This window comes from Argiope bruennichi, chromosome 3 (assembly GCF_947563725.1).
Source record: "Argiope bruennichi chromosome 3, qqArgBrue1.1, whole genome shotgun sequence".
Taxonomy (NCBI): domain Eukaryota; kingdom Metazoa; phylum Arthropoda; class Arachnida; order Araneae; family Araneidae; genus Argiope; species Argiope bruennichi.
This window is the reverse complement of record NC_079153.1, coordinates 15,221,456-15,244,512: the sequence shown is the minus strand read 5'-3', so window position 1 is coordinate 15,244,512 and position 23,057 is coordinate 15,221,456.

Here is a 23,057-nt window from a genome sequence, read left to right as displayed (position 1 = left end):
ATTTCATAATTTTTTAAGTATATTTATAGAAAAACAAAACAAAATAAAATGTTGTTATTAACTTAATTTAAATATTTTTGAAAGCAAAACCAAAAACTGAATTTTGTGATGAATCTAAGAAATTTTTACAGAATAATTCTTAAGAAACTATATACATTATGAAATGTATTGATCATTGCAAGTAAGACATAATTGTTAAACGATTCTTTTTTCAGTACTCATATTTAAAAAAAAAAAAAAAAAAAAAAAACGCTTTGTTGCAGTAAAAAAAATGTTTTTTTTTTATATATTTATTGCAGTTTAATCATTACCTCTTTAATTTAAAACTGAAATTTTATGCTTGCTGAGAGAAATTAGAAAAATGCATAATACATTATGACTACAGGCCTTTTTAATAGTATGAGTGAATTATATGACTAGCAAAATTTGAAGCTTAAAATGTTTTGATGAAGAAGCTATTAAAAATCAGTTACATAAAATATTTGTGACTTGAAATTTTAACGGGCATTAAGATCCGTGGACAGGCAGGTCGCCAAAGGTGGCTAGTACAATAATGAAAAGTTTTAAAAATGTGAAAAACAGTTTTTTAATCTTATATCGTGCATATTTGTTTGAACATTTTCAGTTGCGACTAGAATTAATACTGTACACAATCCCATGGTGTGACTCACCGAGGAAGGCAATAATTTAAAATCAGCACCTCCTTCTCAAATATGCTTCAAAAATTACCAAATACCAATAACCTTAGTAAAGATAATTTTAGAAAAGGCGGTAGAAAATTTTTTATGAGTGAAAGTAATTAAAAACATTATAGTTCAAACCTAAAAGATGTATCATTAACAAGCTTACTAGCAAAATCATATATATATTCTATTTTTAAGTTAACATTTTTAGTAGTACTTCAAAGGCATATCTTTTGCACAATATATCCTAAAAAAATTTATCTCGAAACTTTGAATCATGGACGTTATTCTCCAGATAATAGTATAAAATATTCGAAAACTGTGTAAAAACAATTTGGTCCTAAGTTTTATTCAAAATATTGCAAAAAAAACCACAAGAATGGCAAATGCGCCCATATTGGGCTTACGAGACTGATGACGAACTATTCTAAGTCCCATTCTTAAATTTCTGGAATACCTTCTTTCATAATTCACTTTCTTCTTCCTTCTCCCTTTTTATCTTAATCTTGGAAATTTCTTCGAATCAGTCACCTTGAATAATTTTTTAAACTATTCTCTAGATTCAATTCAGTTTGTTATTGCCATTCGGAATATGCAATTGTAATTCTGTTATAAGAAAAAGGCCAGATATATCCATTTTTTTCAGTGATACGCCGCTTTGAATAAATGACATATTCAGCTTAGTACTAAAAGAGTAATTAGACTATTTTCTTCTTTTCATTTCAACTTTTGTGCCATTCATTTTTGACGAGAAAATTTTGCATACGGATATTCTTTTAATTCAGTGGTAAAATGAGTCTGGTATATGGTCAGACATTTAATAATAATAAATGAGATAAATATTTGAGACGTATATAGTTATAGTTTTATATTTTTCATTGTCTAAGAGAAAATGATTTAAAATTTTTCACAAATTGTATAGTTATTACGAAATATTTTAATCCGGATTAGAAGGGAATATTTTTTTTTTTTACTTTGAATTAATTGTTATTCAACAAATAAGATTCCTCGTCTATAGATACATTTATTCAAGATGAAACAGTTTCGTTAGATATTAAAAAAAACTTTTAAATTCAGATTTTTTTTAATAGTATATTTTCCTAGTGATCTATAATTAATTTATTTCAAAAGCAATTACGGAAATAGAATGTTAAATGCTTTTAGTTTGAGAAAAGTCGTGATTTATAACTTCAAAGAATTTTTTGTGATTCATATTTGTAATTCTGTTTAATTCTTCTATGAGCCCTCTTCTGTGGATACATTTGTATATAGTGAATATTTGAACGGTGGTTGTGGGTACACGTGCCATCCTCATTTTTTGAATTACAGTTAAAAGCTAAGAGTCTTTTTTCATTTATTCCCTGTTTAGTTTCAGAAAAGGGTATTGATTTTTTTATTTTATAAATTGTATAATTGAAGAGATATTAATGTGAAATTCATTTGATATTTGGACAGAAACGGTTAAAATTCAATAGAATTTTCAAAAGTTTTGCAATTGTTAATAATTCAAAAGTTAATAACAATTCAAAAATTATTAACAATTCAAAAGTTAATAATTCAAAATTTAATAACAATTCAAAAGTTAATAATTCAAAAATTAATAACAATTCAAAAGTTAATAATTCAAAAATTAATAACAATTCAAAAGTTAATAATTCAAAAATTAATAACAATTCAAAAGTTAATAACAATTCAAAAGTTAATAACAATTGTTAATAATTTTTTCCCATCAAAGGACTCAGTTTATAAGGACAACAGGTAGATGTGACTCTATCTTTTCAAAATGCAGAAACGGCATTGCTATTTGACATTTGGTTTTTAAAACTTAGGAAGTGACCCCCAAATCAATCTGAAATTTTTTATGCTAATAATTTGCAGTAAACGTATATACATTCCTTTTTTTTGTTTTTTGTTAATTGAATTTTTACTTTCTAACTTTCTACTGATGAATTTGATGCCTCAATTTTATGTCGAATCGTGTGCCATACTTCATTTATAAACGTCTTAATTTTTAAATAAAAACAAAATCCAATTTGGAAAAATACCCTGCGATTTAAGGAGGTTTAACAAAGAGTTAATATAGATAATTTTGGATATTTACCAAACGTTTTTACTGTATCCAGTAAGTATAATGTAGAATGCTTTTTCGAAATTCAATCAAGTGTTCTAGTACAAATTTTACAAGAAGTAAGAATGTGTTCATTTTAAACTCACAGGTTATATTTCGATTTTAAATATCTTCACATCCTTCTGTTTATTGCGAAGTTATTTGTTCATGATTTTTTTTTCTTAGAAGAACATTTCAATAATAAAAAAAATACGAGAATAGTCTATAATAGGTATAATCGGTAAAATTATTATCCTTTTATAGCCAGTTCTCTTTCCTGCAATGGATTTTCCCTTTTATTTTTCATAGAAAAAAATAAACGTATTTAATCTCGGTGAACTTTCTTCTCTTTCCCTTTCATTATTTATTTTGATTTTTTTTAATCTTGTTAATATACAATCAGGCACATAACGGGAACGATGAAAAATTACTTTTCAAAACTGAATTCCCTGCTAAAAATGAATAAAAAGTAAATAGGTTTATTCAGAAAAGGAAGTAAAAAATATTTAACGATGAAATAACTAAGTTAATTCTTACCCTGAAGGAATAATAAAAAGAAGATGGTATATTTCCAATTCATTTTCTTTTCCTATGCTTTTAAAATGTGATTACTTTTTATTCTTTTTTTCATTTGACGTGCAAATTTAGAAATTCTACATTAACTTACAAGGATATAAACAGAATATAAAATTAAGTGTAAGCGAAACCAAAGATATAAACTGAATATGAAATAGGAATCCTACAGCAGTCATGTTAAGGTAAAGTAATCATTCAAAGTACTGGATGATTCATAAAGAAGTATACAGTTTCAATTCATTATAAATAAAAAATAATGTAAGATATTATATGTCAGCAGTAACAGAAATGTTTGGAATTATTTTAAGTTTTGTTAGAGAAAATGCAGATGATCTATGTGATACTTCTTAGAAGGGGTCACACACTTTCTTTCTAGACACTGCATAGAAAAAAATTTAATTTAGGAGAATTGCGCATATGTTGCACTGTGAATTTGGGTTAATATATTCCTCAAGAAAGGAACATTGTATTTGTGTATCTTCCCACTGCCATGAAATATTGTTTCATCAAAGAAAACTAAGTGATCGGCAAAATGATCATTTTCAAAACGAAGCTGCATATCAGCTCAAAATTCAAAGCGCTTTTGTTTGTCAAAGTCATTCAAACTTTGCAACACCTTGCGCATCATATGGAATCATTGTCAACTTCTTTCTCAAAAATTTCCAGACGGTGAGCTGAGAAATCTACACTTCGATACTCACCCTATGCGTTGATTTTTTCCGGACTTCTTGCGGTACAATCAGTCGTCCAGAAATTATACAGCACAACAGCCCATAGTTTTAAATTTTTCAGGCCATTGATAGACTAATTTTCTACTTCTCTTTTGGCTCGAATGTGCCATTGCGCAACAGTTGCGGATTCCATTTTGCTACATTGAAGAACACAAAAAGTCTTCTCCTTCCAGACGCCGCCATTTTGACTGACTAGTCCTATGACATACATGCTACTGCGTATGTGACTTCGGTCAAGGGCGAGACACAATCTTTAATAGCACATCCGCCTTATGTTTCGCTAAGGTGGTTCGTATTTCTGACTGTTACTGTTTTACAGCATCTGGAAAGTGTGCATTTCTGTACCGTAATTAAAATTCATATTAACACACGCTTTCAAGTATATATTGAAAATTCATATAAAATATTAGTATATTTGAACATAAATAATTAGTTGAATAATTCAACAAATTATAATTAAATTGAATCCTTCGTTTTCCTAATTTGAACAATGGAGTATACAAAATATTTGAGGAAAGTAGTAAATAATTCAGGTATGATTGCTATTTGCTAATTTCAAAATATTTCACCCTATATGTATTATATATTTTCTTATTTTGTCATAAATATTAATAAATCAAAATGTCAAAGTTCTCAAGAGAAACAATAATTCTAGTAGGATCTTAAATTAATAATAAGTGCAACATGTTTAATTTCAATTTAGGAAAGAAAAACTTTGTTCATGAACTATTTGAATTTATTTTCAAATAAAAGTAGTGTTATAAGCCAAAACAAGTTATGAAAAATTATGCAACTCCGACTCAGAATTAATGCAAATCAAAATAAGCTCAATAGTCAGCATCTCTCTGGTAATAAATTTTTTCTTCACCACAGTGCTAGAAATAATATTTTTTATAAAATCACAGCATTAAAGATGAAATACAAAAAAAAATGAATAAATTTTAATAAAACCAATTTCGAACTTTCAAATAAATCTGGTTTCACCCCAAAAGTAAGTTCCAGAAAATCTTAAATGTGATTATGCAAATGAAAGATATATTTTTCTCCAGAGGGAATTTCAAACAAGCAATTCAAAGTTTGTAAAATGCAAAAAATAATGGAATTATAATGAAGAAAACATTGCATTTTCTCTGAAACAATGTTTTACACTTTACTGTTGACAGCCTGAAAATTTTGTTTTGTGTCTGCTGTCTTAGATATTTCAATTTCTTCTAAGATGTGTATGGATTAAGTGTATGACTTTACTTCCACGTTTTTGGTAAATGGCTGCAGCAATAAATGTTGGTCGAAATAAGTAGATAAAAATGCCCCAATGTAAGCTTAATATCTGTCAACATAAAGTCGGTACCACATTAGTAAATTTCATATTTACACGATAAATTTATTCTTAATAGAAGATGTACATAAGTATGAAGATATAGAAAAATAGTGTGCCATCAATCAAAATAAATGTTATTCGGATGCAATAAAGTTTGGAAAGTCTGGTTGGTTGGGTAAGACCTCTCATTTTAGTTTGGAAGTATGTTTTGAACTGTCTTAAAACATATGTCCGAGAATTGCCACATTGGAAGGTAATTTTGTCGTCACTTTATTAGTATTGTGTCTTTTCTTCTTCAATACTCCGTGCGAACGCATCGATTGCATTGTATCGATCCCTTATAATAGTTTCACTCGGATTCTACAGCTGCAATATATGAAGTCGAACTAGTTGTACCAAATGCACAGCATAACTGATATCTTTTCAAGCCGAATTCTCGTCATTTGCAGTAAATTTCGATTTTTTGAATTACATTTTATTCGAAAAAAAAAAAAAAAACTGCAGCTATGGAACATCGAATGCTTTCAAATGCGTTCGGTGAGACTGAGCTTAGAAAAAGAATATGTTGTGAATGATTTCAATACTTCAGACAAAATGTTCATGGTACCAAGGTTTTGCCCTGCATTTGGTGAGGCTATTTCGATGAGATTTATTATGAACTGTTGAAACCAATTGAAACCATTCGAAGGAATCAATATAACGCAAATTGCATGATTGAACCGATTATTGTAGAAGAAATGAAGACAGTACTAGAAGAGACATAGCAAAATTATCTTCCAATATAACAATTCCCTGTCACATGCTTTAAAATCAGCCAAAATTAATTGATCCCCCCAAAGAGGATGGTCGTAGCTTAATTCAACCATCGGATTTGTTTAAGTAGTTAGTCTGAGTCTGATCTTAGTGAAAGAACGTGTCGTGAGTGATTTCAATACCTCAGATCAAATGTTAACGATGCCAAGGTTTTGTTTTACTTTAGTTGAACCCGATCAGTGTGATTTGATGAGTTTGAGCTGAACAGCGAAGAAGAAACCGCTGCAGTATTAAAAGAAACCGACAAAAGTTATCCTTTAACATGACAATTCTTGTCCACTATCTCAAGACCAATCAAGACACACTTGAAAACTGAACAGTGAAATCTTACCCCATCCGTCTTACTTTCCAGATGTTGCTGCTTCTGACTACCATTTGTTTCGATTGCTGGCACACTTTTTTTTCTTTATCCCCGCACTTAACTCTTTAACAGCAAAGTACTTTTCAAGCGGCACTCCCTTTAACATCCAGACTTTCTCAGTGTGTCTCTGGAAGACGTGGACTCTTCCAAGCTGAGGGGCAGTTACTCCCGCACTCCGAATTAATAAATCTATTGACGCTCCACCTGGAATAATTGCCTTGCGGATTTCGACAACGAGAATCATTTTCTATCAGCTCAATAATTTTTTTCTAATGTATTTTTTATTTTTTAGTGTAAAGGCGTTTCGCTCTCGTATTTATGGGGTATTTTTTTAACAAAAAATATGAAATTTTTTTCTATAATTGAGAAAATAGGTTTTTTTTTTTAAAGTGTTATGTTAGGCTTCCAAACTATTTAAATAAAAACTGGCTTTACTAACAATTTCAAAACATCTTTTCATCTAATTTTCATTAGGATGTTGCATTTTTTTTCTTTTTTTTTTTTGCCAAAATTAAATAATATGTCATATATCAGCATGTGATGTTTTTTACATCGTAATGTAGAACAAATATTGTGCACATATCAATGCAATTAGTCCCTTCTTTTAGTATTTAGTATAGATGTCAATGCAATTCATTGATAGACGAGATAATGTTTTAAATCTTCATTTAATACGAAAATAAAAATATTCGTTGAATAAAAAAAAAAAATGTTACTGCACTTTTTGAAAGACGTTTCGAAAATAATACGTTCTTTCAACACTTAGCTAGGATTTTTTTTTTATTTATTGTCTTTAGCATTTTTTTTAGAATAAACGGTTATTTTTATTGAAATTTTAAATGTAAAAAATCATTTTGCATTTTCGATAGTGATATTAAGAGAAAAGTTTTAGAATTTTTAAAGAAGTTTTCACATTTTGTTTCCAAAACCTTACGAATACTTGCTTTTGCATTAAATAACCGAAAAAGAATGTGGGGTAATTTATACATTTCAAAAATATCTTTGTTTTGCCACTGATATATACTAATCTTTTAAAATATAACTTTTAAAATGTTTGTCTAACCAAGGGAATATATTACGTCAAACGTTATATATCTCATCTATCGAGACAATTGGATAGATAACATATTTTTTAAACTTTATTTAATACTGAAATACAAAAATGTATGAAATAAAATTAGTGGAAAACATTACTCAGCGAAATATATTTTGAAAATGCATTCCTTCAGTTTTCAGCCTGAACATTTTACTAAAACATTCATCACTATTACATTCTTCATTAATTAAACATGAAGATTTAACACATTTATTACATTCATCATAAATATTATATTAACATTGTTTGTTTGTTTCTTATGGCACTTGCCACTGACAAGCCCGCCGTCACGAAGACAGCGATTTAAGCCTGAGGGGGACGTCTCTTATTTTTTATAGCAGCGCCAACTAGGGCCAAGAGTACGACTTTGCCACTCACGCATCACTCATTCGCTTGCACAACCCCTTTTTACAGGAGGGCACATTCACACATCTCACAGATAGAACGACCATGCCCAAACCGGGACTCGAACCCGGGACGCCCAGATCACGGGGAAGACGCGCTACCCCTATGCCAGGACGCCGGCTTATATTAACATAATTATTATAACCACATATAAACATTATAAACACATACTACATTAATCATAAATATTACTTTTTTAGTGTAAACTGTCATGATGAATTTCTGATTTTTAAACTTTTTGTGAAGTTTTCTATAGTATTGTTAAGTCAAGACAAATTTTTAAACGAAAGTTTCATATTAAATTTCTTCAAATTTACGCATGTAGGAATCATTTGCAAATTTTTGGTAAAAAGTAAATTTTATAACATTTTTTGACTCCTCATCTAAATCTCTCTCGTTCATCTAATCATCGTTAGTTTAATCTCCTGCTTCTTTGTTTAGAGTAAACGGGAGATGAGCTAAAGTATTATTTTTTGGCCAACCTCACAGTCACTTTCGTGAGAAGCAAGTAAAATTACTTTAATTTCTTCTTCAATGTTTTCACAATTTCTTTTACTCAGAATGAAGAAATAATAAGCGATTCAATACAAAAATAACTCTGATAATCCAAAAACCCGATTCACAGTGAGTAAAATAAAGAGTAGAAATTCACAACTAAAGAGAAATTTTCAGAATGGCATAAAGGAACTCAGTACTTATATAACTTATCTCACCCTGTGCAGGGACAATAAAGAATACTCCCAATTTTTTTTTTTTTTTTTGGTCTTTTATTGCTATTTTGAAAGCGGTTGGCCGCTACTTGGCCTCAGAAATTTCGCAGTCCTTTGAGGACAGAATAAGACGCTTGGAGTGTAAAAGGACTTCCATCTACAGTAACAAGAGTCGCTACACATTTTGTGAGAAAACTGTGATTCGAATAGACCGCAGGGACAACGCAATAGTTTGTCTTTATATTACGACAATAGTCTTATTACTGAAAAGAGCGTCTGATGCTTTTCCGAAAAATAAACAACTTGTCGGTATCCTTATATATTATTCATCGTTAACAGAGCACTTCAGTGGAAAATTTTTAATAAATGGCTGTAAAATATTTCCAATTTTTAACTAACAACACATGAAAATAGAAACTAAAACCCTTTCAAAATATACACCAACAACCTATTTACTGAATCCCTCCTCAACCCCTACCACCCTAAGGCACAAGGGAAACTACTGTGAAAAAGCCGCGATTGTCGAAGATAACGAGGACCTCCTGGAGTGTTTAGTAAAGTAGCCGCCTTTAATACCCAACTCCCCCAAAACGGCTAGCGACCGCCCCAATCCGACCCACTTGGACGTTATAGGGCACATTCTCAAACAGCCCCAAACCGCCCGGCTGGAATTGAGAGGGTGTTTTGACTCTTTTCTTATTCTTCCATAATCATCATATTCTTTGTGTTTTTTTCTACCATTTTTTAAAATTTTATTTTACTGTGTATAGTTTTGTATCCATACAAAAACCGAGAAAAAATAGATCTACAAATAATTTGAAAATCTGTAGCATTCATGAAATTGGTACGATGCAAAAATAGTAAATAAAAAAATAAAGGAATAATAAAGTAAGTATTCAAAACCGCAAGTTTTGAATAAGTTGAGATGATGATTAACACCGAGAAAGGTAAATTGCCAAACTTTAAGTTTCGAGATGATGACAAATTGCTCTTTTTTATTTTCTCGTATACGAAGAATTATTGTAATTATCAAAAAATTTAACTCGAAATTTTGAATAGTTTCCACGTTACCGATCTCCCTGACCTCAGGAAACACAATATATGTTTGTCACTGTCATAGGTAACTTAAAACGCTTTGAGCTAGTCGAATGAAACTTGGTATATGGTCTTTACACCAAATTTGTAGCTCAAATTTTGAGCATTATGTGAACACTATAACTCAAAACTGCTTTGAGCTCGATGAAAAAATGTGTATATGGATTTACGACTAAATTTTTCAGTGAAATGTTGAACGAAATCCATTCCGAGAAATTCTGGCTGTGGGGCTGTTCAAGTACAAATGAGTTCAATAAATGCAAAACAAAAAGAGCTAGATAGGTAAAATTTTGAACAGGTTTAACATCCAAAAGGTACATTCGTATCAAATTTAGAACCAAATCCTTTTAAGGGGAGGGTGACTTTCTGTCGTTCTGTACATCCGCAATCATATAAATGTGATAACTCACAAACGCAATGACTTGAATCAATGTAATTCGGTAAGTTACCTTGTGACTAGAACTATCAATCCGAGTCAAATTTTGGTTTTAAAGGGTCGGCAAAAATTCGTCCAACATATTTAATAATTATATACATATTTTACATATATTATTTTAGTTGCCCAGTTGGCAACACCTTCTAAAACTTAGTTTGTTCTTTGAGAAAATGAAGACATGTTTTGATACTTTTCAGTCTAATTTAGTACCTACAAAGTTAACAAAATTTGCCTGATAGATTCACGTCAAAAATTTATATTTCGTAATTATGCCACTTATGTTATGCAAAGCATTCCAGGCTTTACTCAAGGCAATGTTACAATTTTAAGCCTGTTTATAATGCCATGCAATGTTATTACAATGCTACCCATATTCTTTAAAACGGCTCTGCAAGAAAATCAAAACGCGCAAACTGTTATTTATCACCTGAAGTCCATATTTTCTAATTGTGAGATGGCAGAAATGGTTTGAAGTGATGGCGGATTTCAGTTCTCAACAACTGCCGAGACAATTATAATTTATAGGTTGTTTTCAAAAAAACGTGGTTTGACTGTTGTAACATCAAATTCTAATTATTCTCTGAAGAGTAGATTCATTGGGAATATTGTTAAAAACAGAATCACTAAATCATTTTATAAAATTGGTTAATGGTCCTTATATAATGATGCTAGTTTTGAGAACAACTTTAGAAAATGGATTCAGTCTTGCTGAACTCCTGATGGATCGTAAATTAATAATCTGTCTATGGCAAAACAAAATTTAATATTGAAAATTCCAGAGACAGCAGATATAAAAAAATATTTAAATAAAGAGTAAATTTAAAAAAAAAAAACATTATGACAAATATCACATAACAAAGTCATTCAAGAACTTGAACCAAGACAAATTGTTTGGATTACAGATCAAAGATCCCATGAAAGGATAAAAGCAAAGCGCACTGCTACTCATTCTTATTTCTACAGCTATCATCCGAATTAACCGTTTCCATCTGTCCACCTCCTAGGCAATTACCTTATAACATAACAAGAGACCTGACATATCTTCTAAAAGATTTGTCAACTGTCTCGCTTTCAGACGCCAGATCTTCAAGTCTATCCCAAGATTTATCTCCTGCACAATCAGTGCCCTCGTTTCCAACAGCAGCTAGTGCACAAAGTTGATATAAGAGATTTTATGAGGCTAAAAATGAAAGAACAGCATTGAACCTCTAGCAAATATAATTTGTAATTGAAGGGAGGGGTGTAATATGTGTAAATATTATTCATAAAGTTTGTTCTTCTACAGTGAAACATGAAATATCATCGTCGCAGACACTGCGCTTGTATTTCCAACATGCACATAATTTCCTCTGAATAATCTTGCATTCTGTTTTATTTTAACTAAAAGCGATCTTATAATATGTTGTGCATTCGTTCATGATAGCCATTCATAAAATTCACCGTTCCAAAATAGTCACTACATTAGAAATAAGGGTTATTCATTCGGCTCTCCAATATTTTATAAATATCAGTTACTTTAATCCATAATTTTTACTGAATAATTGAGTGTTTTGCAACTTTTATTGCTAAATTTATTAGTTTCATATGACACATGAAGCAACGTTTTTCATTTTTACTGGTTAAAAGAGATGCTGGAAATTTTTATTCTTACCAGACACCTTCGGCAAACAAATGTTCACTCATTATCAATATATTTGATATAATTGGAAAAATCAAATAGCCATTCATTCTGTCAAAAGTTTTGTACTGATTTGGCCAGTTATTATTTTTTTTTTATTAAATTAATGTCGTCAAAAGTAAGGAATTTCATCTGAAATCGATAGTATCCTTCTATAATTCCATTTCTGGGAGATATTTCAAAAGTGAGTTTTGATAAACTACATGGTACCATAAGAGAAATGCAGTAAAATTGTAGTTACAATAAAATAAATAAAAGCTCCACAATAATGATGGGACATTTTGATTGCTTAGATACATTTCTAAGTGACTAAATAGTGAAGTTGGCTGAGGAAAGTGGCTAAATCTTTCCATTTAGTGAAATTGGAGGATATTTCAAGGATTGACTTGGCAATATCACTCAAAATAGAAAGGAAGGAATAAACGAACCTTGATTACATATCTCGGGATCAAAAGTTTTCGTACCGTATTAAACTTTTTGAAATAAATTCAGTTTCTGATGTTGGTGAACTCCATTGCGGATTTTTTAAATAAAAAGTTTGCAATGAAGAAGAAAACAAGGGAGCGGTGGATATATAATATATGAATGTCATGTAATATACAAGCGATGGATGATCATACTTGTAAGGTTACTGAATTTTCATGCCCAGTAAAAAGTTTTTTAATCGATGCAATTGCTAACCTATGTGTTCATAATTTGCTCTCCATGGCGAACTCTTAAAAAGTCCTTACAGAGACAATATAGTAAACATAAACGAAGTTGCATTATTTTACTAATACACTCACATGTGAGAACGAATTCATCATTAATGGCTAAAAGACAAACGTTTTGATATTGTCTTCAAATATTTATCGAACAATTACAACGAAAGAAAATCCATTCCATAGTTAAATTATAAATCCAAGTAAAACTCGCTGAATATACCGGTCAGCATTCAGCATTCTGTTGTATAAAATGGAATCCACATCACCGTTTTTACCTTTTCAAAAGTAATAGCTTTGAAGATTAATGTTCAATCTCGATTTTTTAAAACTTAACTCACTTTTCATTCTTTTTTTATTGGCTTCCTTTATTTTAATTAAATTTAGAATTCTGTTATTAATCCTTTTTTCTGCTTTTTGTATTTTTTTTCTGCTTGACGCAGGTACCTTTGGTTTTGATACGATCCTTTTGTAGAACAACATACTGTCTGTAAAATATATGCGACATATCTACAAATTGTAAGAGATATATATGATGAAATTATCTCTCAAAATACTGAATAAGGCAGTCAGTTGTACAGTTGTCGAACTAATCACTTAGTTGCTTGTTTTTAGTTGATAATCACCAACGAAATTTTACTTCAAAACTTTAATCTAATATTAATCAATATTTTAATATTTTTTTTTTTTTCATTTTCATTGAAACATATCAATGCACAAATCCTGATTCTGAATTGTTTTAAAATAAAAAAATGAAACCCTTTTAATACCATCAGTTTTAATTCAGAATCATTTACTTTTCTAATTTCAATAAATTTTATGAGTACTTTAAAACATGCACATGAGTACTTTAAAACATGCACATGAGTACTTTAAAACATATTATTTGATGATACATTTTACTTTAATAATTATTTAAATGATCAATCAATTATTCCATTTGATATTTATGACAGAAATCAATGATTTGCTGCACAATAGAAGTTCATTGAGACAAAATGCGTTTGACTTCCATCAAAAAGAACTTACATTTGTTATCAGCTGTTTCCTTCCAAGAGAGTTAAAATGAATATTTCTATTTTAATAGATAAGAAATCGTGCACACTTCGTTTGTTATATTTGGAATGTAAAAATGTTATAATTAAAACATTGGAATTTCGGTTACTATAAAAATATCTATTGAAATATATAAATAAGAATTGAGTGTATAAACAAAGAAATATATAAATAAAATTATTGGTAAACTAAAATTTTCGCCAGTGAGATTCTTAGTTTTACACTGACATATATTTTATTTGTCTAAAAACCAATTGAAACTTTTAATCATCAAATATATACTTTTTCTACCAACTTCCATCAGAGAAAAATATTTCGGAATTTATGTGAAAAAGGTATTTTCTTTAACGAAAGCTTTATTCAAAATACTGAAAAGACCTCAAGAATGACAAATGCAAATATTGAATTCCTAGGAAGGTAACAAGACTGACGACGATTCCGACTGACTCTTAAAATACGTTTCTCGAATTGCTTTTATTACCTTGTGCTTCCCTGCTTCTCTTTACCGCCTTATACGTTAAATTCTTTTGAATCAGTCCTCTAGAAGAATCTTTACTTATCTATATCTAAACTACTTTTAAGACCGAGCCCTTCCTCCAGAATTCCCAATTGAAGATCTGTTAATAAAAAGGGAAAAAAATACTAGGTGAATTCTTCTTTATTTTTTTAGTTCTGAAGTGTCTTAGTTTGAATGCAACAAGATTTGAATTTCTGTATTGATGGAGAAATTACTATACTTCATCTTCTTTATTTTGTTACAATTTTTTGCAACATTTTTTTTCAAAAGGAAAGTTTATTATTATTATTTTTTTTTATAATCTTGTAAATCAGTGGGAAAATGAGTCATAAAAAAAGAAAGGGATACTTAAGTGAATGCAGGAAAATTCTATAAAATCTATGCATCTTCCGTCCTTTATAAGAAAAAGATTTTAAATATTTATTGGGATAATTATCTGAGCATTACCAAAGATTTTAATCTTTATTCAAAATGGTAAAAAAATGTATTATGTTTTAAACAAATAACTTCATAAAAAATTAAGAGAAAATCTTTTGCTTTTTAGATATTTGGTATCGTTTGTATTTTTCTGAAAGTTATAGAAACATATTTTAAAAATACGTGAAATCTAATTTCAAAGAATTTTAAATATCTAATTATTTTTTATCATATTATATATATATATATATTAACAAAATATACTCTCTTAAATTATATTATTGTCAATTTTTCTGATGATAACTTGCCACAAGCGTTAATTAAAAATTGTTTTGATTTTTTGAATTTTTTCGAAATTTTTGCATCAAAGAATTTAGTTTACTTTTCTTGGTACATTTACTTGACATTCTAAAATGTTAAAATACTGGTCATTTAACTCCATATCTAGCAATTGGTTGGCACTTATATTTTGGAAGTGATTGCTATTACAATACGAAAAACAAAAAAACTTTTTCATTAATGTATGGTGAATGTATTAGAGAGTTGCCGAAGTACTTTCACATTTTTTTAAAACTTTTGTTAATTGATTTTTATTTTTGAAGCTCTCTCCCTATTTCAAACTTTAATTAGATTTAAAATGGTATGCTGTAATATTTATTAAAAGTTTGATTTTAAGCGTGTAATATTAATTGAAGCTGAAAAACAGCATAGTCAGTTTGACTTGATTATACTAAAAATGGGCTTCTCAGAACAAGACTTGATACAGGTGCTTTCTGTTATTTTCTCGAAAATATTTATTGTATCGTATAAATTTGAGAAACAATTTGAGAGGAATTTTGAGAGTAAGTGTCATATTTAATGCAACTGGTTATTTAAAACAGCTGTACTTCCTTTTAAGTTCTGTTTATTATGAAGTCTTTTATTTCGCCATGGCTGCGTTTTCTTTTTCCAGAAATGAAACGCACAAAATGCATGCTACTTTATAAGTAGATTATTTTCTGTATTTCTTTTATTCCGATTTATTTCACATTACTGAATTTTCTATTTTCACTTTTTAAAAAGAAATATTTAGTGTCAATAAATACTCCCTTCCCCTTGTATTTTTATTAATAAACAAACATGTATATAGCAGGAATAACCAACAATTATTTTGCTGAACTAAGTGAAAAAATGAAAGAAAAGCAAAGGTTTATTAAGAGAGAGAGAGAGAGAGAGAGAGAAAGATTTAACAGTGGAGTAAATGGATTTGATAATTGCCGTAAGGGTAAGTTAACATTTTCAGTTTACTTCTATTCAATAAATGGATGAGTGCTTTCTCCTATTAGATTTTTTCAGCTTTTACAAGATGATTATTTTTCTTTTCTTTTTAGAATTGAAAATTTTAATTATAACATATGCGTAAATGACTTTTAATATTTTCTACAAATAGTATTTACGTTTTTGTAACTACATTAGAAAAAAAATGTAATTAAATTAAAAATCTAATGAGAAAATTCAAAGAGGTATCGTTTAAAAATTCAACCAGGCATTGTTTCGTTTTTAATTCGAAATATATCATTGATAGAAATTAAACAAAAACTTTTTGAAATTCAGGCAGATCTTCTAACTATGTACGTGAACTTAATATTATACACTGCTTATAATTACATGAATTTTGCACAGTTTATATAGCTTTAATTTTTAACAGTTTTTATTTTTATGCAATAAGCTACAGCTTCAAAAATATATCTATGCAGAATCCTATCAGATATAGCTTTGATTAGGGATAAACTTAATAATTGCCTCGATATGTTCCCGATTACCCCAATTTTTTGGAGTAATTGGGAACACATCGGGGGAGTTAAAAGTATTGTAACTATAACTTGTTAATTAATAAATTAATTTTGGGGAAGGATTTTCCTTAATGAAACATCTAGAATGCGATTATGAAATCACATATATTATTTTTTTTGTCACATAAGCGCCTTCAAACAGACAAAAATCACAACTACTGCAAATTTAATTCTTATTTACAATAGATGACAATCCAAAATAGTTAATACAGTAAAAATACTAGACATGAAAGTGTTTCAACCCTGTACAATGCCGGGATATCAGCTAGTATCTAATTATCTATCTAAAATTTTACTTTAAATTAAATTTCTTATCATAAATGTATTTTAAGAATAAATTTAATATCATAATTTAAAATGTATTACAAATAACTTATTATTAAAATTTATATAAAAAATTAATGTATCTTTAAAAAGTCATTAAAATAAATTTAATCTATTATTATAATGAATTTAATAAATTTAATCTATTATTATAATGAATTTAATAAATTGAAAGAATAATTTAAGATTCCAATTGTAATTCAATAGATTAAATTACGGATAAAAAACAAAACTGTCAAGTATATTTTGAAAGCTTATATAATTATATTAGAGTTGAATAAACTAAAAATAGATAATTTAATATTTTATTAACTAAGCGTAATAATTTGTTTACTTCAGTTTATAGCAGGAATTTGTAAAATGTTTAGGAAAATTCTAAGGAATTCAACGGTTTATAGTTTAGTAATATTTTCAGTGTTTGTTATTTGGAAATGAACATTTATATTTCAAAGTGTTAGAATTTTGTATGAAGACAATGGACAATGAGATTTCTACCAAAATGCAAAAAAAAAAAAATTAAATAATTTGCATTTGTTTAAAAATACAGCAGTATAATATAGGGAAATAAACAGTAAAAAATACAAAAGTCCAAACACAGATCCAGCGTTCTAACATATCAAACTAGATTCATCTAGCAACATGCACCGGAAATAAATTTTACCTTCATCAAGAATCAAATTGAAATACAAAAGAAATATTAATTGAATTTTGATAAAACTAATTCCATTCTTCCAAATCAGTCTGGATTTCTCCCCAAAATAAAGTTCTACGAAAGTTTAAATGTGATTATGCAAATGAGTGACAGATTTTTCCTTCAGAGCGAACTGGAAACAGGAAATTGAGAGTCTGTAAAATGAAACCAAGAGTAGGTTAGAGTGTAATGAAGTAGACATTACGTGTGCTGACTGAAACAGTGTTTTATTCTTTAATTCTGGTTGTTTGCATTTCTCTGTCTACTCTTCATAGTCCTATTCTTTATAGTCTTATTTCTTCTGAAATGTGCAGTGTATATTCATATAATTTCTCTGTTCATTTCGTTTATAGCATGTTATTGACCTGAATGAAATGCTATGAAGTTTTAAGTCTTAATTACTCTTAGTTCATTTCGAAGTAATTAATACATCATTTCAAAATTAAATTAAGGCATTTTTTATTGGTCGTCTTTCAGAAAGTTTGGATTTAACTATTTAACTAGGGGATGTTGCTGGCAAAAATCATTTATAAAAGAAATTAGAAGCCCCTTGACATTACTAACATTTCCTGTTATATTTAAATTATATATTTGGAGCGGATTGAGATGAGCGAGAATAGAACCTGGGATCTTGTGATTCGTAAGCTTTCACCACAGACTCTCCCTCCAATGTGGGCCGCGGTGGCCTGGTGGTAAGGTCTCGGCTTCGGAACCGGAGGGTTTCAGGTTCGTGACCTGATTCCACCGAAGAACCGTCAGTTGGTCAGGGGGTCAGTTGCATGTTAAATCCGTCATGACCTAACGTCCTCCCGCTGGTGTGGTGTTGTGTGGAGACGGGGGTGCCAGCTCAGGTGTCATCCTCGTCATCTGACCGCGGTTCAAAATTACGAGGTCCGTCCCAAAATAGCCCTAGTGTTGCTTCAAACGGGACGTTAACCAAACCAAACCAAACCTCCCTCCAATGTGGTGGAAGCTAATAGTATACAATGCTTCTAAGCTATCATTATTTATCTTTATTCCTATACATATCCTTATTTATATCTATGTAATTTATTATTCATTACATTGGACTTAATAATGGTGTAGTAAATAAGACAAGAATTATTTTCCAACTTGAATAATCTAGGATCGATTGAGAAATTAAAAGAAAAACTATGGACCACAATGATAAGACCAAAGACTACATAAAACTTAAGTATTTTTTCCATGATTGATTCATCACAAAATATTTGATAAAAAAGCTTATTAATAAATGGTAATTTTCAGACAAACTTTAAATAATATTTAAAAATATCGAATTCAAATTAATTCTTTGTTGAAATTCCTTTGCTGACATAGTTCGTCATGTTGGAGAATTTTTTGTCAATATAAATGTCTGGGTTGGTAAAAGAAACAAAACAAAACAAAAAATATTATGCTTATGATCAAAGTAAAGCATGTTTACACATATATGTATTCAATTTATATACATAAATGCATATTTTTCAATGTAAGAAACGCATCAAAAGCGAAAATAAGATTAATTAAAGATCCTTTTAAATAAAATGTAGTTTAGTTTGCAATGCAAAAGAAATTTATATTTATTTTTTCAGCTTATAATTTAGTCTAGTCTATATATTTCAACAAATGCATTGCTTTATTGCTATTACAACTAATCAGTACCTTGAAACTTTGCTCCCATTTTTTTTCAAAAAACTTACCATACACATATATTAATGAAATAAATATCATAAATTCAAGGAAAAGACAAATTTCAAATTTTCCCATGAGAAACTTTAAAAAAAAAAGGATTTCTGCAAGAGCTTTATGTTCAGAGAATACAGCTTCAAAGGTATCTTTGTGAATAAAATACAAAAGAGGAAAGATTTTCACAAAAAAATTTATATTATATATTTGACAAATTTCATACAGAGATTCTTAACCTCAGCAGCATCTATACCGCATTTTCCATAAGATTCAATTCAAGCTTTCAATTTACTGGACGCATTTTTACCCATACTGTATCCAGAATAGAAATACTTCAGAAATTCCTTTTGGGCATGATATTTCTTACGATATATTACTCATAAAATTTGGCGAAAAAGATATGAAAGAAATGCCTGCGTTGGCGAAAGCCCATTCAAAGAGTGGAAGCAAGCACCACAAGGATGACAAATGTGACCTTCTAAATCCTAGGTGCCCTAAAGACTGACGACGATTCTAGATACAATCGTGAAGAGTAGCTTCTTGAATTCCTTTCCTATCTATGGTTTCTTATCCTGTCAACTTCTTCTTTCAACATTTTCTTTGAATTCTTTAACAGTCATTCAGAAGAATTTCCGTTTATTTCCATCTTTGATTTTGAATTTGCGGTCAAAAATTTATTAATAAAAAAAGGGAAAAATTATGCAAAGTGCTTCTCAGTTTTCAAAAGATGCCCTGGCTGACCAGAAAATAGTTATTTAATGTCGGTCTAAAAAGAAAATTTTATTCATGACCATACAAAACTTGCCTCTCGAATTTTTTTTTCATTCAAAAATTTGAATATTATTTTTTTTTCTTTAATTCTTTTATACTCAGAATGTATATATATATATATATATATATATATATATATATATATATATATATATAGGACTCAGAAATCACTACTATTTTAGAACGCACATTTAATTACATTTAGGACGATTAGGACATTTAGGATATATATACATTAACATAAAAGAATTGAACATTCAGTAGATTTCGTCGAATACGTCGCGTCTCGTCTCGTCCAGATCCGTCTGATCTGCTCTCCGACTAACCAGCGTCAACCTCCAGCGTCTAACCTCCGTCTAACAACCAGCAGATGGCGCTCACCAACAGGCGCTCGTCACTACATATATATAAACCGCACCTACATATATTACGTACAAACATATGTCATAATGTCCTGCTTAATGTGAAAAGGATGTTGGAAAAAGTGCATTTCTCGTTCTCTCATTAGAGCCTGTGACAAAAGCACCAGGGTGTATATGCCCCAGGGGCTATATAGTCGTAGGATTCGTATTGGGCACAAGACAATTGTGCGTATTTTGCCACTTATAAAAAATTTAATAACTGTGCTGTTTAATGGTTCTGATGCCGTTTACCCTAATGTCAATTAAATAAATTATTAATAACATTGACAAGTTAATAATAGTAAATTTGAAACAATTATATCAAATCCTCGGCACTCTTTACCCCACTATACCATTGATTAGAACTTCAATTTTTGTGTGCGTCCTAAATTAGCACTTCTATGACTTCGCAATCAGAAATTATGGTAAACTGTTTTTTCTACGTCTTTATTTAGTGAGCGGTTCCCTGCTTGCACAACATGCCACAATTATTCTACAGCTTCACTTGAATATCCTATTTTTAAAAATCTGTAGAAAATTTTTTTTTCTATATTTTTGCAAATTATTGGCTTTAACAATATGATAATAGAAACATTTTAATTACTTTAATTCCATCCACTATTTTTATTGTGTTATTTTAAACTATCTGTTAAAGACCTTTAATTTTTATTTTTAATTATAACAAAAGCTTTGCAAAAATTTTGATCTTCTTTCATTTTTAACATAACTTTATTTTTCCCACCGTAAGTTTGCCATTTTTCCATCATAATGCCAAGAAGGGCTCTTGTACCATAAATTCCCACATCAACGACAACAGCATCTAAAATATATCGTATTAGGATACATTTTATAAAAATGAAAAAAAAAATTTAGAAAATAAAATTATTTTCATCTTTACTGAGTGCTTCCAATGAGGGATATTCCCGAGAAATTGAAAAACCAAATAACCATTATCAACAACCTTCTTTGTGGTTTTGCCATTGTCATTCACTTCTAATGCCTTCATCAATTGTCTTCTTCTCTGAATTCTCTCTCCTTTCAAGAATCTTACAAAATTGCTAAATCTTGCTATTCATGCTGACCAAAAACCTTAAAATTAAATAGTGGAAACAATGTAAAGTGGAGAGATGTGAAACTGTCCGTAGTTAAAATCAAGATACTTATCATAGCCATTACTTATTTAAGACCTTAAAATGGAACTAAGGCATTTTGTCTAAAGGCTTTCATTTAGAACAAATGAAATATATTACTTTGCATTGCGCTATTTACAGTGAATGCATGGGAAAGTATAGTGTAAAACTGTTACAATCCGTTATAATACCATCTTCTAGAAGAAGTTATTTTTCAGTATTTTACTGTGAAATTTAGCAAATCATTCAACTCTAATCCATAATCTATGTGGATTATCATGGTAGAAGGATAAGTGATTCATTTGCTGATTAATCTTGCACTTGAAAAGCTTTTATTTCATTTATTATTTTATTTTCATTATAAAATGAAGAAAAAATTAACAAGAAATGTAAAATTTTAAATGCAGTGTAACCATTACAAAAGAAGTTTTTTTTTTTTGAAAAGAAGGAACGAATGCTATTAATTAGAAAGTGCAGTATTTTTATTACAAATATTTTTCCTATCATATATGATCAAGGTTTAATATACAATATCTACCAAAAAGTATTTGGACACCGATGCAAATGAGATTATTTGTGGTCCTGATGTAAGTCAAACATTCTGTACTTAACTATCGCATAGGAAAGTGCATTGTCATTAGTCGAATGCAAGATGGTACGAAATTCAGAGCTGCCCGACTCCAATAGAAAAATATACCACTGTCCATCATTCAAACACTTGTGGAAATCATGAGCTAAAGAATTAAGACTGTAATTGCCTTAGATGAAGGTACCACCAATTACTGAATATAAATAAATAATGTTTATATTTTTTATCGCAAGTGTCCAGTTACTTTTTGGTAGATAGTGTAGTTTTGATTCTAAACATCATTGGTTGTTTGTTAAAAATTGGAACGTGAAAATGTATATCGTATATGCAAATTATGATCATATATCAAAAAATTGAAGTAACATATTGTTACCAACCAGGTGATGCGGCTTCCCAGCATAGCTGGTTCCATAGGAGGTCCCAGAGCTTGGCGACAAACTTGGCCACCATTTGGCGACTTTGGCGACAAAATAGATTATACCCGAAGCATCGAGAATTTTCCCGATCCGTGGAGTAGGAACGGAGATACGCCTCGAATGTTCCTGATTGGTTGAGAGGCGTCTAGCCCCTCCACCTGAGACCTATAAAAGGAAGCAGCCGCAGCTGCCGGGCAGTTGTGAACCGGGACGGTGAATTGAGAAGAAGTCGGAAGCGACAGAGCAGAGCAGAGTAGGGTGAACCAGTGGTGAATTGAGTTGCGAACCAGTGGAGTCGAAGAGTAGTCGGAAGCGAAAGAGTAATCGTGAACCGACGGTGAATCAAGTGGTGAATTGAGTTGTCGGAAGCGACAGAGAAGAGTGGTCGTGGACCAGTGGAGTCGAAGAGTAGTCGGAATCGACAGAAAGAACTGGCCTTCAAGAGACGAAGCAAGTGGCAGTGAGACAAGCAGCAGCAACGAAGTCAAGTGAGGGCTGAATTAAGCTGTGCGCTACG